General features: G+C 38.8%; 1 protein-coding gene across 1 annotated transcript in view; it reads right to left on the reverse strand.

The window, feature by feature from the left end:
- The window catches only part of Uev1A (Ubiquitin-conjugating enzyme variant 1A), a 57,226-nt gene that overhangs the window by 25,781 nt on the left and 8,521 nt on the right, over nt 1-22,924 (reverse strand). The window lies entirely within an intron of this gene.

The following is a 22,924-nucleotide window of genomic DNA, read 5'->3' on the forward strand; positions in this document are numbered from 1 at the left end:
CGACAGTGGCGTTCGAACCTACTATCTCCCAAATGCTGGATACTGGCCGCACTTATGCGACTGCAGCTATCGAGCTCAGTGAATGAACTTCTGCTCTTATCTTAGATGGAGGTTTTACTACTGGAACTGTTGCCTTTTGAATACCTGTACCCTTTCTATCCTTCTTATGAAGTGGTTTCTGCTTTTCCCTGACAAGCTGGGATTACTCTTCAGATGTTATCACCTTTGCTGTTGGGTCCACTCTTCTTCGCTTCAGAATGGTTTTGTCAGTGCATTTGATGTTTGAAAGTAGGATATTCTCGAAAGAATTTTCAGGAAGTATATCAGGAAAGGAGTCTGTAGGAATGACAAACATAAGTATTTAGGTACAGAAACAAGTGTACCAACTGTCTCATTTTCCCCCTAAAAGTGTCTCACTTTTACCCTAATGATGTCTCATATTTACCCCCTTTTTTAAAAATGAATTTTCTTCTCAAATCAAAAACTTAAAATTGTGTTTTCAAGCTGAAAAAGAAGATTCTCCCTTACACTACCAAATAAAACCAGAAACACTTTCCTGGATATTTGGGTTGAGCCAGAGTAACAAAATACAAAGTGCAATGCATGAAAGTTTTTTGGTTAGAAAAAACACCACTCAGGAAAAACTTGTGTACTGCTAGATATATAGTTCGGACACTTTCCAATTATTTTACCATAATGGATAAAAGACTAATACATAACATCATTCATGCAAAGTGTTGAGATTATTAATCAGAGCAGAAAAAATTGAGTGTCTCATTTTTCCCCCTTTTTTTTGTCTGTCTCATAATTACCCTGACTGACCCTATGCATGTTTATTTAGATAGCAGTGACGATTACTTCAATTAGATGAAGAGCTTAGAGAACTGTCAAGCGAAGATGAAGTTGTAGTGAACTACAGCATTGCAAGTTGTCAATTTTCCATGGTAAGGCACAAAGGATGCAATGTATCCACAAAGAGAGTCCGCCAAATATACACACGGAGCCCCCACTTAGTTGGTTTCTTGGAGTTGTAGGTTATAAAGAATATTCTTCCCTTGAAACCAACAACAGATTCGTCAACTGACAAGTTTTGCCCAGATATGAAATATTTCCTACATTTACTGTTAACATATTTTAGAAAATTACTGACTTTCTGAGCTCTGGTTCTAAGTCTGAGACCTTGCTTTTGAGTGTTTTCTAAATGGAGCATCTAAAATACCGTAATTGTAAAAGAAGTTTCCTAGTGAAAATTTCACAGAAGAAAGGCCCATGACAAACAAATTTTTTAGACCAGTAATCTTTCATATCTGGCAAATGAGATGTTAGACTTTTGTGTAAAGCTGTAAATATCTCACTAGACTCATATTTATAGAATATAATAATATAATTATAGTTACTAATAAAAGTTCTGAGTTTAATCTAACTAGGTAAAATTGTGCAAAATTAATTTGGACCAGACTGTTGGAACATGTGACAGAAAATTGGACTGCAAAGGGTTCAAATACATATATTTGTGAATGTATATAGTATTGATTAGGTGATAACATCCAACCCTTATAATCGTGAATTGCAGACCCATCAATATGAAAAAATGAAAGCAATATCATTTGACGCTTCATCTAATTCACACTGTTGATAAGCTTAAGATAAATCAAATTTTCCATAATACTGTATTTATTTCCACCTATCACATGAAATAAACCCTTGATTCTGGGTAGAGAATGATGGTCCATCTTTAAATGAGGGTTAACTTAACTTTTAATATCCACATATTCTAACAGAACCGTCCCCGTTTTAAAATCGGGATGATCTGAGACCCGTAAGGCCTATAATCAACAGGCTCCAGCATGCCTTCTTTGATGAGCCTATTGATTTCTAAACTAACTTTGTCCTGTAATGCATAAGGGATGTTCCTTGCTTTTATAAATCTAGGTTGTGTTCCCGGCAACGACTCTGGTTTTATTTTTCCCTTAGTAAATTTTCTGAGTTTATCAGTAAACATGTCAGGATAGAGCACACTGCTCTTTCATGACCAAATTTTCATTGTCTTGAAAAAATATTTAATCCATAGTGTCCACAGAAATGTTCACTCAAGTTTCACTGACTTTCCCTGACCCACTAAGAAAAATTTCCATGACTCATGAAAACTGAGTGACAATTTGGTGAACAGCATGTTTTACAAGGAAGAAAAAAAGGAATTCCAGCCTCCACCATTCCCATAGCTGGCCTAATTCTCTCTCCACTTCCTTTCTTTTCAATTATTTATGGAAAAACAATTACACTGATGGCTCTTTATACATGAACAAATTATTTAAAAATAACATGTAGGCCTAACATATACCTTTATCTTATTTCCAAGGAACAACGTACAACTAATTAATAGAGTAATTCGAATATGAAAATAAAATTATTTTACCACAGCAATCTAATACTATTTCATGTGGATTTAAAGCACTCTTGAGATCAAAAGCAATTAACTTGTGTTTCTAATGTAGGTGAATATAATGAATTCCAATTAGTCTAGGTCTATATTCAAAACAGTTTTCAAATTTGAAGAAAAATCAATCAGGAAAGATAAGGATGACAAAAAAATGTTTGCACTTATCGAAAAGATTACTGTTGTCATTTTATGTTTTCTAAAACTAGTTTCTTTCTTTCAATTTCAGCATCCTGCTTTTCTCTTTCAATTTTCAACTTTTTCTGTTTATCCTCCAAATCTTTCAATTATAATTCAATTTTCCTTTTTTTTCCATTTTCTTCTTTTCCTCTTCTGAATCCTTTTATTTTTTCTTTTCCAGGTATGACAGATAACTACTTCTTGAAGCTCAGATCGAGGTCAGCATACTTCTCTTGATAGCAACATTCCTCAAACCATCAACATGTTTCACACTATCAAAAATTATTCTCTGGGACAAAAATGGTTCTTCTAAAAGATCTGACTCGTAAATGTTTATCTAGAGAAGAGCCTGTCTCAACAAATGCATTACCATGGAATAAAATGAAACTAAGTTTCATTACAGACCAAAGATCTTCATATTTCTTATCTCCTGAAAGACTGTAATAAAATTCACCCAATCCCAAGTCATTCGTTCTTTTAGAAATTAAGTCATTAATTTGTCGATTCCTATGTTGTTCTGATCTTCTTCGGTTAGCAGAACTGCCGTTTGGCCTTCTCAATACTTTTATCACATTTTTGTATGGCTGTGCAAGTTTTCAAGAATGACCAATCCTTTTCATTGCCAAACTGGATTTGAGCCATATCATTTTAGGGTTTAGGGCAGTGAGACCCCTTGCTAAATGTGATTTTATACGACTTTTCTGAGTTTTTCTAATATGACGATTAAGAGATTTTTGAACTCATTCAAACAAGTAACTTTTTCCTTTTCAGAACATTTAACTTGTTTGAGTAACCAATATCCACTTTTTCTACTGAAAACAAAATGGCACTATCTTGTAAATCTAAATATTTTAACCTTTAGGAAGTACTTGCTTCAGCTATCTTTTCAGACTTAACAAATCTCATTATGGTTTTTCAATAGTTCAAGAGACATTGAAATTTTTGAAATCTTCTGAGGAAAGGTTCAACATCTGTCAAAATACTTCTAAAAGCACTTAATTTTGCAGTAATTTGTGAATTCTTCACATCTTCTCTAAGGTATTGAAGGTTTTTTTTTCAGTGTACTCTTTCACAAATTTGTCACTGTGATCATATATTTTAAGAGCTTGATCAACACAGCATCCATTTTCCAACCATCTTTTTGCAGTGAACTTTTAAGGAAATGTGGTGCTTGTTGTTATGCCTGTATATTTAGCACGTTGAGCAGGGCTATCTTTAAAAAGACTGTACATAGGCCTGAAAAAAAGGAAAAGGTCTCCCAGTAAATTTTGGAGATCCCAGTTTTTATGACTCCATTCACTGTATGCTTACTGCATATGCCTATATCAAGATGAGATTTGCCCTTGGGGTTTAGCACTTGCAAATGATCTTAAAGTTTTTAAATAAAACTGAGGTTAACATTCGGCCCATCCATTGAGACGTGCAAAATATTTCCTAAAGGTAAGGAGAGTCCATGTATAAACCCATCTAATAAGTGATCCGCAGTTCCCGTGCCTAAAAATACACTATTCCAATACCTTGTTGCAACTTTTTGAAGATTTACATCACAAAACCTTACACACAAGTCCATTTGTCATCTTCGGACAAATTTGTTTAACGATTCATCAAAACAAACAACGTAATCGGAGCACTGTTTAAGTCGTTTTGCAAATTTTGTTTAAAATATGGGGCTAATCCATTATTTATAACATAGGAAGCCTTAGTCTTGCTCATAGTAAAGTTTTGAGCAATTTTAGTGTCTGGGAACATTGTTGAGAGACATCTTTTCAGTGACAACCTGGAGAGCCCATATGGCTTCAGCTAATGTAACATCATCCTCATTCACACGGAAAGTCTTAAAACTCATTTGACTTGTTCCTGGCACTACTAATTCCTTTGTAGCTGTGGATGTAGTGCTAATCTTGGCTGTATATCTTCAAGTGGAGATGGAGTAGAAGTATTCTTTGCAAAGAAAGAAACTGTTGGTTGGAAAGACTTACCGTATTTACTCGTGTATTAGATCCCGCCCCTGGCTTTTTGGGACAAAGAAAATGAAGAAATAAATCTCGCTTACAAGACACCCCCCCAACATAATTCATCAGAGAAGAACAATGATTCTAATTCAAAGCGGGTACAAATCTTACTACAGCCCTGATGACATTACACAAATTTGTGAATAGTTTCGTCCATACAACCGGCACAATGAAAACATGCGTCAAAGTCATGCGGTACATCTGTGTTTCATAGTTAAGAAATGTCACCTCCATAGCGTAGGCCTACTACAGCTCTGATGACGTCATACAAATAGGTGAACAGTTTCGTGTCCGACCTACGCAATTAAAGCATGCTACAGTCATGCTATACAGGGTGAACAAAAAATGCCGCACTTGGAGGTCAGCATGCTATTCCTCATCCCATTGCAAGACAGAAGTTTCTATAGCCAAATCGGATCTGGTGCTGTTGGAAAACAAGTCAAAAACGAGAAGCTGGCAACACTGTCACATCCTGCGGTGCATCGGAATGTAATAGAGAAACGCGCATCATCCCGCTCTACCATACCCGCCGCCGTAGCTCATTGAGTAGACGGCTGGATTGAAAACTCACATGCACCATGGAGCTACGGCTCGAATCTACGTCATTTTTTTTCTTTTGTGTGTGTGACGTCAGGTCCCTAGTTTCAGTCGTGTAACTGCGTTTGTAAGCATGATATCCTGTTGTCACATGACAATAGTCAAACACATGACAGTGTGATCCATTCAACTGAATGCATGAGTTGAGTGGCGAAGTGTTTGCAAATGGAAGGTGATCACTGCTGTGAAGCGAACGTTGCTCGTAAGTGTACATACCGGCTCTGTAAAGATAAGACTGGACGTCACACAAACACTATGGAATTATTGTGCGTAGCATAATGAGCAATCCAGTGTAGCCTACCTACTGTACTGTATTGTGTTTCCTTGTACCGCATTGGATAGAGACGATGTTACTGTATCCACTATTATGTACTACGTATTGTCTTTATTTGTGCCAGGGACGAAACAAAATGATCGTTTACATCTGTAAGAAATTCATGTTATGTTAGAATGTTTAAATAAAGGTAACTGTAACGCGACTCCAACATCAGCACGTTCGCACAACCAGCATTCATGGCTTTACCTCGTCTCACAGAGCTAATGAGACAGCTCCAGCAGAGCGCCGAGTTCATGCGACCTGCGTTTGGACACGCTGCACACCATTACAGCGTTGCCAGAGCATCATTTCTTAACTCGCATTTTTATTAAACCTATTGGTGGGACTAGGTTTTGCAGGATAAATTTTTGTCATGAATTTCGACAAGGAACCCTATGGAAAATTCTAAATTCCCATGGAGGGAATTAGATATTTTTCCACCAATAGCACATGTCAAAAATATATCAGATGTAAGGCTTTTCAGGCATTTGCTCTATTAACCAGCATTTCGTCTTAGATCTGACACTAGACTCATCAGAGTGGGATGTGTCAGACCCAACCCACTGACGCTGGGGTGTATGCAGGTGAACTTATCAGAAGCCCTTATAAGAGGCACAGTCTGATAGTCTAGTGTCAGACCTAAGACAAAACGCTGGTTAATAGAGCAAACGCCTGAAAAGCCTTACATCTGATATGTTTTTTACATTAAGGAACCACATGCCGGCATTCTTTGTTCACCCTGTATGTCTGGTTTTTGTAGTTAAAGAATGTTTGCCGGCGTCATGGTTAGCACAGCTGCCATTCTCGGGGGACCTGAGTTAGATTCCAAGTACTGTATTGCCAGAGATTTAAAAACGGCAGGGAAGTTGATATGCGATAAAAATGGTACATTCAGCTCCCCTCCGTTGGGGGCTGCACCAGCTCGGGATGAAATGAGTTTACTTTAGTTAAGAAATATTCACGGTTGTTGCTGTTAATACAGCAGGGGAGATCATTACAAACTGATCATTTAATATCTCATAACTCGGGCCAATATAGCCTACGTAATCTTTGAAGAGAAGTAGGTTTAAAACGCGATAAAAACAATCCAATCATAACGATTGTTTTACTTGCCAACGTACCTAAATAATAATAATAACTGTACTGGGAGGTACACCTCAACCCCATGCATTTAAAAGAAGCACCTTGAAGAATGCTATCTAACACACCAACTTTGCAAGAACTATTTCAAGAAATTCGGACTTTTCTCCATAGGTGTCTCTATTAAAAAAATGATGTCATGCACTCTAGTGTATAGTCGAACTACTAAAAATTTAAAGAAATTTTGTATTTATAGGTTATCAAAACTGAACTGATATTTTCTTTGTTTTAATACTTCGAAGGCTGCAACACTTCTAACTTATCCCGCCAGCTTTGGATACTGGCCAATCAGAAATTGTGTAGGCCTATTTATTTTTCAGCCAAATCATTTTTATCTTGTACCTATTTTAACTACCAATAAAATGAGAGGGGTGTGTCTGATCTTAGTCCAGAGCCTTCTCGAACCTTTCTCTCGGGTATAAAAGCTGACGCTTTTACGAGTTAACTTGGCTTATTGATCGTCGTGTTACCGAGTGTGTGTGTGTTAAGAGAGTAGGCGGGGGCCTCATCCATTGGCAGGCAGAACATCAGCTAAGGTATTGCCCACCATCTTTCTAACTCGGTAGTTATCTCCGCAAGCCGACTCAAGGAGAAGGTCTCCTATCTTTAATAATGTAATCGTAAATTTTCTAAAGGTAAACTTTTCTTTCTTCTCATGTAAAAGTTCGAGTAAATCAAGTGCACTTAACTGAAATTCGGGAATAGAGAGTGTGACACCCTCTCGAGTTCCCTATCAACTCGTATTTGAGGCGACTATGTTTTGTAACAGTTTTCTATCTGTAGCCTTGTAACTTAAATTTCCTCCATCTAGTCACCTCAGTAATATGGGATTAGCCCCTGTAATGTCAGGCAGTGAGCCCTACTAGGGTTTAAAATTTTAAGTATCCGTGTCAAGGAGTGCAAGTGTCTGCCTCTGCATCACTTTGATTTTCGGGCCAGCAACTTTAACCTGTTTTTTTCTTCCCACCAAGGCTCGGTAGAATGAGTATTTCTATACCCCTGTAAAAACTTTTCTGTTAAGTGGTTAAACTGTTGTGTGTTTAAGACAGTGATATCTGTTTGAACTGTTAAATGTAGGTTGTGCCTCGAGAGGCCTGAAAGTGTAAAATCTTTTGAGCAAAGCCGCTCTAATGTAAACTTAAAGGTTGCCTTGCTTCGGCTGTAAGGGTTTGAGAGCGTAGTCTCCTTGGTAGAATTATAGAGCATAAAGAATCTTTCTTGTAATTTGTGTAAATATTGAATGGTGCCTTTGGAAGGCCGTAACTTGTAATCTTTGTAGCAAAAGGTAGTGACGTATGGACTTTTGTAAACTGTGAGCTTGAAGCTTAAATTTGGTAACTAACCTTACTAGGCTTTTTCTTTTTTTACTTTGTACCTAACTGGCTAGCTCTGTACCTGAAATATTGTTCTGTTAAAATTTAATATCTGAAAAGAAATATAACCTTTACCTTAAAGTTTTAAATTAATATTCGACTGTCGTAGAAAGACCCATTCAAGCCAGCATCTTCTTTCACCTCTCTGTTCCACGCAAACACAGTAACAACAACAACAACAACAACAATAGTATTGATTTTACGTCCCCACTAACTACTTTTACTATTTTCAGAGATGCCAAACAGAACTTATTATGCGTTAATAAAAATATATGGAGGCAACAAACGTGCAAAATTAAACGTTATGATAATAAAATGCATTACTGCCACACCTGTAGATATTGATAAATGTGACAAGCTTTTCTATTATTTATATTTGTTCTTTTCACCGTGGAATTTCTACACTAACCAGGCACTTACTGGTAGTAGCATACATAACCTGAACAATGCGATCTCTCTTATCTCAAATACAGCTGTTTAGGTAAATCTTGATGTGATAAATGTAGAGAACAAGCATGAAATACACGGACTTTGCAAATGCCATGGGATAGTCACCTAATAGCGTATGGGGCCTCTGGCCCTGCGAACTGCAGTGAGACGCCATGGAAGTGAGTCGACAAGTCCCTGGTAGTCCTCTGGACACAGCTGACACCAAATCGTTTGCCAATGCTGGTCTGTTCGTGGGTGCAGGATCCACGGCACGGAGCTTGTGTTCCAGGACATCCCACATATGCTCGATAAGGTTCATATCGAGGCTCTTGGGTGGCCATGGCAGTCGTTGGACCTCCGCTGCATGTTCCTGGAACCATTCCCGGGCGACGTGGGAACGATGTGGCGGCGTGTTATCATCTTGAAACACTGCAGAACCGTCTGGGCACTGGAAAGCCAAAAATGGGTGGAGATGGTCTCCGAGCAGCTCAACATACCGCGTACCATTTAAAGTCTCTTCTAGAACAACTAGGGGGCCCATTCCATACCAGGAAAATGCACCCCAGACCATAACGGAGACACAAGCACCCTGAACCACACCTTCGAGGCAGGCAGGATCCATTGCTTCATGTGGTCTGCGCCATACACAGTGCCTCTCATCGGCATGGTGCAGTTGAAATCGTGATTCGTCCGACCATATCACGTTACGCCATTGTTCCAGTGTCCATCCCTGGTGACTGGCGACAAATGCGCGTCGTCGTGCCCAATGACGTTGGGTTAATAGTGGCATCCGTGTGCGGCGCCGGCTCCCATATCACATAGAAACCATGTTCCTACGGATTGTCCACTGGTAGACGTGTCTAGCACGGCCTGTGTTGAATTGATCCGTAATTTGTTGCACGGTTGCCCGTCTGTCACTATTGACAATCTGTCTCAGATGTCGCCGGTCACGGTCATCGAGGGTGGCTGGACGGCCGGTCGTTCGTCTGTTGTGGACGGTGACACCCGCATTCAACCATTCACGATACACTCTGGACACAGTTGATCGTGTGAAGCCGAATTCCCGCACCACTTCCGGAATCACACTTCCCATCCACCGGGCACCGACCACCATACCCCGTTTGAACGGTGTCGGCTCACGACGATATTCCATGTTACACCTTTCACACACAGAGCCACTACTCACAAGGTGTTCTATACAACTGCCGCTGGCACAGGGGGCGTGTGGTGCGCAGACAACACACCTGCGCATCAGTGCTCTGCTATCCCATGACATTTGCTCAGTCAGTGTATACTCAGAAATAGAAGTCTGACTTTCAATAGTCGCATTTATCCAAAGAATACTTCCAGTCACTATGTATTACATAGTAGAATTCATAATATACGTTATCAGCTGGTGGGTTAGCACGCATTTTACAACAAGGCTTTATTCAGAAGGGGTGGCTTCTGCTACACATACACCAACTGGGAATAACAGAGGCCATCACCAGAAACTATTTGCGAAGAGATTCTCACCATTTGGACTCTATAGTCGGGAATGAAACTATTTTTTAAGCTGCAAAAAGACGGGATCTTGAACACTTACGATTGCCGTGAAGATGACTTCATTTGGAATGATGACACGCCGGTAGGAAGATGACACGCCGGTAGGAAGTTGGCAGCACCAAGACGACAATAATTCAAATGAAAGCAATGATCAGATTTACTACGTGGTAGGCCTACTGCTTAACTGACAAGACACAAATGACTGCCATTACGTTCTTTTGTATAAGTATTGCATAATACGATACCGCTATCCCTTTTCTCTACGGGGTCGAGTATGAAGTGAGACGAATTTTCCGTCCCATATTTACGATAAATTCAGGATGTATTCCATCAAAACCTGGTGCCTTACCAACTTTGATGTCCTTTAATGCGGTATCAACCTCATCAAACATGAAGGCTTCAGAGTACTCGGAAGAGATTGGAGAGGTACGTTTAAGCATCCTTAGGTTCTTTTTCACCGTTTTTGTATGTTTTTTTATCTTTAGTAACCCTTGAAGTTAAAACAATATGGGAGGCTATTTTGTTTGGTGAGATAGTTGACTTCTCTCTAACTCCTGTTGAGCTTCCTCCAAGTTTTCTCTACTGGAACGAGAGAAATCCGAGTTACTAACTGTATCTGTCCATTTCTGTCTATGATTTTCATCCAGACTCCGTAATAGCTCCTCGCCAGTCGTATGGGCACCTGCTTCAAGAAAATCTTTGTATAGGGCATCGCTCTGTTCACTCCATCCAGGAATGTATTCTTTCCTGTAGCCTCTTGGGATGTGCTTTTTGGCTACAGATTTCACAAGCCCTACAAATCTCTGATAATTATCGCTGGTTGCCGGAATCCATCTGATGCATTTGTCCAGCTCTTCAGAGTCCAGTTTGCCTTTTTAAAGTTCCAGCGTGGGCATGGGAAAGATCTAATTAAGGGAACAGAGAAGCCCATCTCAAGGAAAATATAAGATGTACATTTTGGTCTTCTAACCATTCTACTAAAGCTATGCCGTAATCATCGTTTCTTGCATATTTCCAAGTTTCATGATGGCTGTTGAAGTCGCCAGCATAGATAGTTGGGCGTCTTGCATCTGGAAGAGCTGGGATTGGCCAGCAGATGGCTGGAGGCTTGTAGATATTTACGATGGTTACATCTTGCAGTTTTATTGTTACAGTATGAATATTATTAATTGTACTAGATGATAAGAATTCAACCTGCTCCAGGTTGTTATGGGCATATGTAGCAATACCATAACCACTCACACAATAGCCGAGATTACAACTTACGCCAGTATACTTACACGGTTTGCTCTCTCTCTTAGTTTCTCATGTTCCATCTACAATGACACACACACACACACACACACACACACACACACACACACACACACACACACACACACACACACACACACACACACACACACACACACACACACACACACACACACACACACACACACACACACACACACACACACACACACACACACACACACACACACACACACACACACACACACACACACACACACACACACACACACACACACACACACACACACACATCCATAGGTTAAACCTTAAAAAGCCCTACACATGACCCTTGGGTGGTGCTAAGGAAGCAACAACATTGGCTGCTGGACCTATCTTCTAAAGATCTCCCAGCAAATATGCAAACTGTACGAAGTAATTCACTCAACGGCTATCTTTTAAGAGCCAATTGACTCGAAAGCTTGGACATGGTATTAAAATTTGCCAACTGAATATTGAAGGTATCAGTAGATCTGAGTGTGACATTTTGTCAAAATTGCTACGTAATAATGACATTGATCTGGTACTCATTCAAGAAACACATGCTGCTACAGAAGATGAGCTAAGCAAGAGAGGGAAGATTTATGGTTATAGTATTATTGGTGCTACCTTTGACAATGTATACGGGATATAAATAGAGACTAGTAGATGAAAGATCTCGTATCAACAGCTGTGAAAGAGAAATGGAACAGTTTGGAGCAATGCAAGTTCTACCATCACGAAGGCGTATGCAGAATGACAGATTGTATGTATTCGAGAAGTGAATGAATAGCAGAATGTGTTCCTTTGTGCAGTTCCATGAATGCGAACCAAGTATTATTGTGATGTTATTAAAATGGGATTTTGTTTTATGACAATGTATGAAGAAAAAACAGCGTAGAAGGTTGATTCGAGAATAGCTCTAATACATATTGAAAGGAATTGAGGAGATTATAAGAGTTTTTAAAATATTGCAAGGTTTAAAAGAGCTCAACAACCAATTATACGACGTCAATATACGAAGGCGAGTTTAGTAAATGAAATTGAGAATTTTAAACTCTGTTTAGCACTATTCTAATCTGGTCTTTACAAGTTTCAGGGTGGAAGATCAACGAAACTAGTTATCATGATGAAGGATCTAAATAAGACGGAGATGCATGCCTAACTCGAGACTGGGATCCTGATGGGTCCGAGTTTTGCTGGAGTCGCCACAATAACATGAAAACAGATGTCCATAGCTACCACAACTTAAAGGATGGGATGAACGACAGAGTCTTCGGATGTTAAGTACCCAAGCATTGTCTTTCCTTGTTCTATTTGTAGAAGCTTATAATAGTGTTAGATTTGTCATCATAATGGGTGATTTTTTTAAGAATAAGGCTTGAGTAACCTAACATGTCTGTCATTATGTAATCTGTGTGAAGTGTTGATCCAATCATTGGTAGGAGTGGAATTCGGTATATCGTCGGTGTCAAGTAGTAGAAGTATACAGGCACGATTATATCTCATCTAATGTCCTAATACTGTCTGAATAATAATAATCGTGAGAATCTATTTGCAATGAGATATCGAGTGCTGTGTAGATAAGTTCAGTGAGTGATTGTACGTAATTTATGTCAATGTCGAGATCCTCTTAGAATAACTTGTGCCGCAGAATAATTTAACGAAGTGCGTACATGCTGTAAGTGATATGATGTTTTTATATGCGTATAGCTGAGGTTCTCCAATACCTGTGCTTGTATATTTGAATAATGATGTAGACATGGTGTACATTTTTTATGAGATATGGTAAGTATTAGGGTCGTCGAATGTGTTATGATAAAATAGTGTGATTATTATAAGAATGAGGTTTGTTGAAATTGATGCTACGGTAACGTGGTAAATCTTCGAGGTGGTCAATGAACCTAGGGTAGTGATGTTAAGTGAGGTGTTCATCATGTAATATTAAAGATTTTGAATAGGCAAGCGGAATAATATGATGCTAGTATTTTCAAAGGTATCCCAGAGAGATTAAATGTTAAGCATGTAGAAATCGTCAAAATACGAATTTACGGCACAGCATAGAGGTAAAACGGATGTATTATTGGATGAATTTTTAGGATCTTTGGTAAATGACATATCTAAACAATAAATAAGTTGTTTTAGGAGGTTAATGTCACCTGATGAAGTGCGTTGGCATTCAAGGTAATTGCTTGCTGTAGTTATTTGGCAGTAGTATTATTTTCAGGATCACTGGAGGAGAGCAGATGCAGTACAGACCTTCCGATATCGTTTCATTGAACATACCAGTAGTTAGATGATGTTGATTTTCAGAAGCCGCAAAGCTGAATGTTCCCGATGAGTGTCACAGCACCACGATTGTTAATATATTGAATTTGTGTCTTTTAGATGATTGAAAGATAATTATATTTTTCTCTTGCAACGTTAGGGAGACTAACCGTCAGGATATTCAAGTTGTATATTAGATAGCTAGACAGTTAAATGATCAAACAAATAGAACTGGGGAAGGCAAACTATGGGCTAGTATCGACTCAGATGAATGAACAAAGTGAATGACTTTACAATTGGCAGATTTTTAAAACTATTAATAATTTCATTATTTGTGGAAAAGATTTCAGATATTGTGACGAATTATTTTTAGAGTTTTAATTTAATGTCAGATAATGTTGTTTAATGTGTTTGCGGAACCAACAAAGATTGATAAGATGTGTTACTTGTGAAACTCCGTCCTGTTGTCTAATCAGATTATTATTATTATTATTATTATAATAATATTTTTCTTCATGATTACTTAAATGGAATATCCTTCCAAAATTTTATTGCGAACTTTCATTTTAAAATTATAATTTAAGAGCCTTTACATAGTTAGGTAGGACGTGGAAATTACTCTGAGCTGATGTTGGAAGAGATTTGACCGGTACTCGCCAAATGACCATGCCCGCGAGTGGAGTTTCTTGCGAACCATTGATACTAGCCGAGGTTTAATTGAAGAAAATCGTATCATTTCGAACCACCCACATCCACGAACGGTCACAATATTATACTTTCCACCTTTCAATACTTACCAAGTTATAATTATAATAATAATCCTCAAATAAGGATTTTGGCCTACACCCATAATAAACCTATCTTTAATCGAAAGTTCTAAATTAGTTTCATCAAACTTACAGTTTGCTGTCAATGAACTAACTCTAGCCAACCACTGATTTACAGATTCATTAGGTTCTTTTACCGCATTATAACATTTAAACCTAGTGGAAAAAACAGATTCAGCAGGTAAAAAATGTCTATCAAAGCTACTAGCTCCCTGTATGGTTATGTCTTGGGTAAGTCTGGAACTGTAACATTAGCCATCAAACTATATGCATTCATACTGAGTGAATTATAAATAACGCTTTCATCCACACGTTGCTTGTTATTTCATTCACAGTTAAGACATTTTCCATTTGTGCCTTAAAAATTTTCCAATCATTTTCCGGCAAAAACTCGCGTGTCCTAGCATGAAACTAATATGGTAGTTTTAATTTTTACGTTGTCTTTTTCACCCAAGAAATATTACTTTTATTTTGTACCTCAGTTAACCACATGGATTCCAAAATAATAATCCTCATCACCAATTTCTAGTATCCTGGATTCTTTTAGATGTTAATAAATACAGTACTTTATTAATACTGTTATTCATCAACCTTAGCACACTTAATCTTAATACGTAGATTTCCACGACCACTAAATTACATGTTAATTATTTGGGGATATTAGGTCATGTAATATTAAATACCAGCTGACGCATACTAGAAAGTTTTCTTATTCATCTTTTAATATTTATGTGGGTTACAAGCTTTTGCTATAGCTGTTAATATCCTAAATCATCGGTCGCAGGATCGAAATGCGTCAGTTGGTTTTTAATATTACATTACCTAATATCCCCAAATAATTAACATAATGTCATTAGCATACTTGTTTATTCTGTATACCCATATCCAGCAAAAAGGAGACTATCCATCCCAATAGCATTGTATAAATAGAATAGATTACATCGTTGCCTTTTATTACTTATATAGTCTCTTAGATCATGAAATGATTGATATAGTACATGTGTACAATTGAATTCTTGCATTGTAAATATTAGCAGAAACATTGATATTAAATAGTAGAAGTTTTATGCATTATGTTCAATTAAAATAATTTGGAATTTTTGTTCATGAAAATTACAGGGTGCTTGTTATCAAATAAAATATTTTTTGTAAAGTTACTACTCTCATCTTCTGTATTCAGAAAGGTTATTTTCCAGCACAATGTAACGCACTAAATGATAATTAGGAAGCACTGCAAAACCTTGTCACCGATGATTCAGGATATTAACAACTCTAGTGAAAGCTTGTAACCCACATAAATATTAAAAGATGAATAAGAATACTTTCTGGTATGGACTGATCATTATCAACCTGTACTTAAAACAATACATCAACATATCAGAAGTGCATTGGCAGAAGTAACAGAATGGGAAAGTTCTTGTACCTTCTGTAAAAGTGTGTTTTTGGGGTTACAAGGTATCGCACAAGCACCGTTGATATGTAATAAAAATCAATACCGGCCTTAACCATACCTTTATGAAATCTACGTTTCATAATAAGCCACTTCTTAATATAAAAATAAAGAAACAGCTGAACAACATGAAATGCTGCTGTAAAGGATGTGCAGTACCATACGGTACCAGAATGCTGCTTCTGCTACCAGATCAAGCTAATGGGAAGCTACAGTATTCATTGGTATTTCTGATATTCCTTTTATCTGTTACAAACACATTTATGGTTCATGTTTGTGGGTTACTGTAGTCACGTCCTAGTTCGTGAACCATGGGCAACGGCCGATGGCCTAGTAAGTGGTCCTGAGAGTCGGGATACCAGTTGCTATGGAATGGGAGTGGGCATCTCGGACATATTCTGAGTCATGGCCCTCCTTGTGCTCAGGTGGTTAGGACTATACAATTCACCGGTGGTCCATAACCCGTTAGAGGAGAGATCATCACTTGGACTATGTGCAAGTAGGGTAGCATCCTGCTTCATGAATTTACCAAGCTCAGAACATTTTAAGCAAGCCTCGGACCTATGGGAGTAATGGAGTCCCACTCCCATTTGACAGGCGAGGGAGGGACTCCTTGGAAACAACTTGGCGAACGAAATGGAAATCGATGGGGAGCTATCAATATTAATGGGGCTTATGGAAGAAAGAAGTCAGCAAAGAGGATGCATCTGGATGTGCTAGGAGTGATATTTGGGTAAGGGGAGATAACAAGGAAGAGATAGGAGATTATAAAGTGTACTTGACGGGTGTTAGAAAGGGAAGGACAGAGTCTGAGGTAGGGCTCTTTACCAGGAATACCATTGCACGCAACATAGTTTCTGTTAGGCACGTAAATGAGCGAATGATATGGATACATTTGCCAGTTGGAGGAATCAGGACAAGAATTGTAACCGTGTATTCACCATGTGAGGGTGCAGATGAGGATGAAGTTGACAAGTTTTACGAAGCATTGAGCGACATCGTGGTCAGGGTCAACAGCAAGGATAGAATAGTGCTAACGGGCGATTTCAATGCGAGAGTTGGGAATAGAACTGAAGGATATAAAAGGGTGATTGGTAAATGTGGGGAAGATATGGAAGCTAATGGGAATGGGAAGCGTTTGCTGGACTTATGTACTAGTATGGGTTTAGCTGTTACGAATACTTTCTTAAAGCATAAGGCTATTCACCGCTACACATGGTGCTAGTATGGGTTTAGCTGTTACGAATACTTTCTTCAAGCATAAGGCTATTCACTGCTACACATGGGAGGCTAGGGGTACCGGATCCATAATAGACTAATCTTAACAGACTTTGAATTCAGGAAATCTGTTAGGAATGTACGAGTTTTTCGCGGATTTTTTGATACAGACCACTATCTGATCTGTAGTGAACTAAGTATCTCTAGGCTAGAGTAGAGAAAGTGAAATCTGTCTGCAAACGAATAAGGGTAGCAAATCTCCAGGACGAGGAAATTAGAAGTACATGGATATGGTTAGTGAGAAGGTTCGAAAAGTAGACTGTAAGCAGGTTCGGGATATAGAAAGTGAATGGGTGGCATACAGGGAAGCTGCAGTAGAAACAGCAAGGGAATGCCTAGGAACAACTTTGTGTAAAGATGGGAAAAGGCGAACATCTTGGTGGAATGATGAAGTCAGAGCAGCCTGTAAACGTAAAAAGAAGGCTTATAAGAAATGGCTCCAAACAAGGGCTGAGGCAGACAGGGATTTGTACGTAGATGAAAGTAACAGAGCGAAACAAATAGTTGCTGAATCCAAAAAGAAGTCATGGGAAGATTTTGGTAATAACCTGGAAAGGCTAGGTCAAGCAGCAGGGAAACCTCTCTGGACAGTAATGAAGAATCTTAGGAAGGGAGGAAAAAGGAAACAATAAATAACACTATTTCTTTTACGTCCCACTAACTACTCTTTTACGGTTTTCAGAGACACTGAGGTGCCGGAATTTAGTCTCGCAGGAGTTCTTTTACGTGCCAGTAAATCTACCGACACGAGGCTGACGTATTTGAGCACCTTCAAATACCACCGGACTGAGCCAGGATCGAACCTGCCAAGTTGGGGTCAGAAGGCCAGCGCCTTAACCGTCTGAGCCACTCAGCCCAGCGGAAAAAGGAAATGAAGTGTTTTGAGTAATTCAGGTGAACTCATAATAGATCCCAGGGAATCACTGGAGAGGTGGAGGGAATACTTTGAACATCTTCTCAATGTAAAAGGAAATCATCCTGGTGGTGTTGCAAACAGCCAAGCTCATGGGGAGGAGGAAAATGATGTTGCTGAAATTATGCTTGAGGAAGTGGAAAGGATGGTATATAAACTCCATTGTCATAAGGCAGCAGGAATAGATGAATTTAGACCTGAAATGGTGAAGTATAGTGGGAAGGTAGGGTTGATATGGCTTCATAGAGTAGTAAAATTAGCGTGGAGTGTTGGTAAGGTACCTTCAGATTGGACAAAAGCAGTAATTGCACCTATCTATAAGCAAGGGAACAGGAAGGATTGCAACAACTATCGAGGTATCTCACTGATTAGTATACCAGGCAAAGTATTCACTGGCATCTTGGAAGGGAGGGTGCGATCAGTCGTTGAGAGGAAGTTGGATGAAAAAACCAGTGTGGTTTCAGACCACGGAGAGGCTGTCAGGATCAGATTTTCAGCATGCGCCAGGTAATTGAGAAATGCTACGAGAGGAATAGGCAGTTGTGTTTATGTTTCGTAGATCTAGAGAAAGCATATGACAGGGTACTGAGGGAAAATATGTTTACTATACTAGGGGACTATGGAATTAAAGATAGATTATTAAAATCAATCAAAGGCTTTTATGTTGACAATTGGGCTTCAGTGAGAATTGATGGTAGAATGAGTTTGTGGTTCAGGGTACTTACAGGGGTTAGACAAGGCTGTAATCTTTCACCTTTGCTGTTCGTAGTTTACATGGATCATCTGCTGAAAGGTATAAAATGGCACGGAGGGATTCAGTTAGGTGGAAATGTAGTAAGCAGTTTGGCCTATGCTGACGACTTGGTCTTAATGGCAGACTGTGCCGAAAGCCTGCAGTCTAATATCTTGGAACTTGAAAATAGGTGCAATGAGTATGGAATGAAAATTAGCCTCTCGAAGACTAAACTGATGTCAGTAGGTAAGAAATTCAACAGAACTGAATGTCAGATTGGTGATACAAAGCTAGAACAGGTCGATAATTTTAAGTATTTAGGTTGTGTGTTCTCCCAGGATGGTAATATTGTAAGTGAGATTGAATCAAGGTGTAGTAAAGCTAATGCAGTGAGCTCGCAGTTGCGATCAGCAGTATTCTGTAAGAAGGAAGTCAGCTCCCAGACGAAACTATCTTTACATCGGTCTGTTTTCAGACCAACTTTGGTTTACGGGAGCGAAAGCTGGGTGGACTCATGATATCTTATTTATAAGGTAGAAGTAACAGACATGAAAGTAGCAAGAATGATTGCTGGTACAAACAGGTGGGAACAATGGCAGGAGGGTACACGGAATGAGGAGATAAAGGCTAATTTAGGAATGAACTCGATAGATGAAGCTGTACGCATAAACCGGCTTCGGTGGTGGGGTCATGTGAGGCGAATGGAGGAGGATAGGTTACCTAGGAGAATAATGGACTCTGCTAAGGAGGGTAAGAGAAGTAGAGGGAGACCAAGACGACTATGGTTAGACTCAGTTTCTAACGATTTAAAGATAAGAGGTATAGAACTAAATGAGGCCACAACACTAGTTGCAAATCAAGGATTGTGGCGACGTTTAGTAAATTCTCAGAGGCTTGTAGACTGAACGCTGAAAGGCATAACAGTCTATAATGATTATGTATGTATGTACAGTAGAGTCTCGCTCAACCGACCTTCGTTTATCCGACACTCTGTGTTATCCGACACTGGTAGTCTTAATTTGAACTTTAGGTGGATGCAATTCTGAGACACGGGGTGTGGAGGGTGCGACTGTGGAACAAGCACTGGCAGTCTTGCGGTAGGATTGTTAAATATAGTATTGGGTGGGTGCGGATGCTATAGTTTTCAGATCCTCTGTGAGTATGGCGAGTAAACGTAAGAAAGTGATTGTTTCTGTGGAAGACAAGTAGAGTGGGTTAAAGAGACTGGACAAAGGGGAAGCTCTCCAAAAAATGGCTTCAGATTATGCTGTTGGAAGTGTTACAGTGGGAGACTGGAAACATACGAGGGAATAAATTGAAAAGTGGTGCTCTACCAGAGCAACAAGTGATGCACTGAAAATCAGAAGAAAAAAAAAAAAAATAATAATAATAATAATAATAATAATAATAATAATAATAATAATAATAATAATAATAAAAAAAAAACAATGAAAAATGTGAGTACGAAAAAGTAAGTGTAGCACTATTTCTCCGGTTCACTAAAAACCAGGAAAAGGGCTTGTCAATATCTGGCCTCATTCTGCAAGAAATGGCGGTGTATATCCAGAAGGAGTTTAATAAAGGGACCCTAATTTTACTGCCAGTGCTGGGTGGCTTGATCGGTGGAAAAAACGGTACTGCATTGGGCAGCTTAATATCTGTGGAGAAAAACTTTCAGCTAAATCCGATGAGGTTGTGAAATTTAAAAGACAATTTCAAGAAATAATTCTTGCTGAAGGATTAACCGGTGATCAGATTTTTAATTGTGATGAGACTGGGCTGAATTTCAAGATGATGGCATCAAAACTCTTGTAGCCCAAGCCAAGACGTCTGCACCTGGCTACAGGCGTAGTAAGAAAAGAGTACTGCATCTACTGTACAAATGAATTAATAAGTCAATAAATAGAGTCCCGTAAAACATAGTACATAATACAGTATAGCCTTCCTTTTTGTTTTAGTTCATTTTCAAAGTTATTCCATATTATCCGACATTTTCGGTGATCCGACGTACTGCAGGTCCCGTTTAAGTCGGATAATCAAGACTGTACTGTATGTTAATGTGTTGAAATGTTTCTGTACACTTACTTGTAAAATCACTAATGCTACATACACCAGACAGGCTGCCATAGTCACTTCATATAAAGAAAGTGCCAATTCAGAGCACTGTTGATTAACTCTTTTGCTGCGCTATTCTTAAACAGAACACTTACAGATTTTTTTTTTTTTTTTGTATTTTCCCAATGAACTGAAACTTTATTTTTTTAAAGATTAGTGATATTCAACACCATTGCACCATTTTAAACTCAACTTTGGCAAGCTAGCAGTGACATTTGACCTTGAAACAAACATTACTGTGATACATCTCGAAACATGGAACTTGACACATTGCAGGCTGTCCTGCGCAATTCTTACAAAAAAAATATTGTCTGTTTTCTCTTGCACAGTCCCTTTCATTTCTTTGAACATTTTGCTGGTAATATAGAACAAACAACAGTTAGGTTTGTGACTTGTCTGGCTGCTCCCCAAGGAAGTGCCTCTCCGTCAGGCGCGCTTGAGGTATGTAATCAGAAGGTCTTCCTCGTTTCGCCAGCGGACTGCGCTGATACTCTCGTAGAAGTCCCATTATGACAGAATTTCTGAAGTCGGGAGCACTAATTTCCCTTTTTTGAAGCTTATTGTACAATATTCTTCCATTTATTAGTGCAGTTTCAATGAGAAAATACAAGACCTGATACCACTTGAGTTTCTTATGTACAAATGCATAGTTAATTTTCAGTTGATCAAATTTATCAACTCCGTTCATTTCATGGTTGTAATTTACAACTAACTTGGGTTTTTCAACAGTTGTATAGTCACTTTCACCTTTTTTTGACCTCTTCTGAATCTTCAACGGTCGATGACATGTTTACCTGGCCAGTATCTTGCCACGCTCACGCAAGCATTTCTTTGGATAGAAGATACAAGAACAGAGGTTTTTGCTCTTTCTTCATTTTCAGGGTTTTCATCTCTTGAGGTAGTCGGTTACATCTAAATGTCCCGCAGGCACCTATGTTCTTTTTAGAAAGCTGGGTGAAAAGCGCTGGGCTTGAAAAAAAATTGTCCACATACACAATTCTGCCAGTGTTCTTAAAACCTTCTGTCAGGCTTCTTAGCACTCTCTCTCCCAATATTTCCCCAGGCACTGACTCATCACTGTCGTTTCCTACGTAAATCTGAAACTTGCAAAGGTAACCACTTTTACTGTCACATAGTGATCACAACTTTACACCCCATTTTGTCGATGGCTTTGAAGGAAGGTATTGCTTACACCACAGCCTTCTCGTAAATTTTAGCATAGACTCATCAACTGATAAGCATTTTCCAGGTGACGCATGCTCCAGGTACGTATTTTCTACAATAGAAATGACAGGTCTTATCTTGAATAATGGATCATAACCTGGCGACCCCTTAGCAATGTGGTTTTCATTGTTATTGAAATGTATGAAGCTTCGAAGAAGGCAGTACTTGTCTCGCGACATCACTTGGCCAAAATTAGGCGTAGCAGTAAGCCAATATTTTTCGGAAAAGTAAGTCTGTTATGTTGATTTACGGCACAATCCCATTCCAATATCAATAGCCACCATTGCCTGAATATCTTCTATTCTGCATTCAGTCCATCAATTATATCTCGAACGCGGAGGAAAATCAAATGTTTTATCTAAACACTGTGCAGCATATCTATTTGTTTCCATTACTGCATGCTCAAAAACTGAGCGCGGCATAAATTGAAGAAATGCCTTGTATGGGTCATCAAAATTCGAAACTTCGCTTTTTACTGTTATATCAAAATTAACCCCGTCACAATTTCATTTTTGTAATTTTTATGTCATCACTAATATCCTGCCAATCCGATACAAACTGAAGATCTTCCTCGTTGGCACTTTCCTCTGAACAATCACTATGCACATCATCACTTGTTTCATTATCCAAATTTACTGAACAGTCAGAATCAGAATCGGCCACTAAAAGATTGAAGATTTCTTCACTGTCATTACTAATGTTGTTCCGCGCGCTCATAGCTGCTGAGTGAAGCCTGCTTTAGGCCAGACAGCTGACAGGAATGTTGGCGGGCGGGCGAAAGATATCAAATAAACATAGGTCCAGTATTGGCGGCA

Source organism: Anabrus simplex, chromosome 5 (assembly GCF_040414725.1).
Source record: "Anabrus simplex isolate iqAnaSimp1 chromosome 5, ASM4041472v1, whole genome shotgun sequence".
NCBI lineage: Eukaryota > Metazoa > Arthropoda > Insecta > Orthoptera > Tettigoniidae > Anabrus > Anabrus simplex.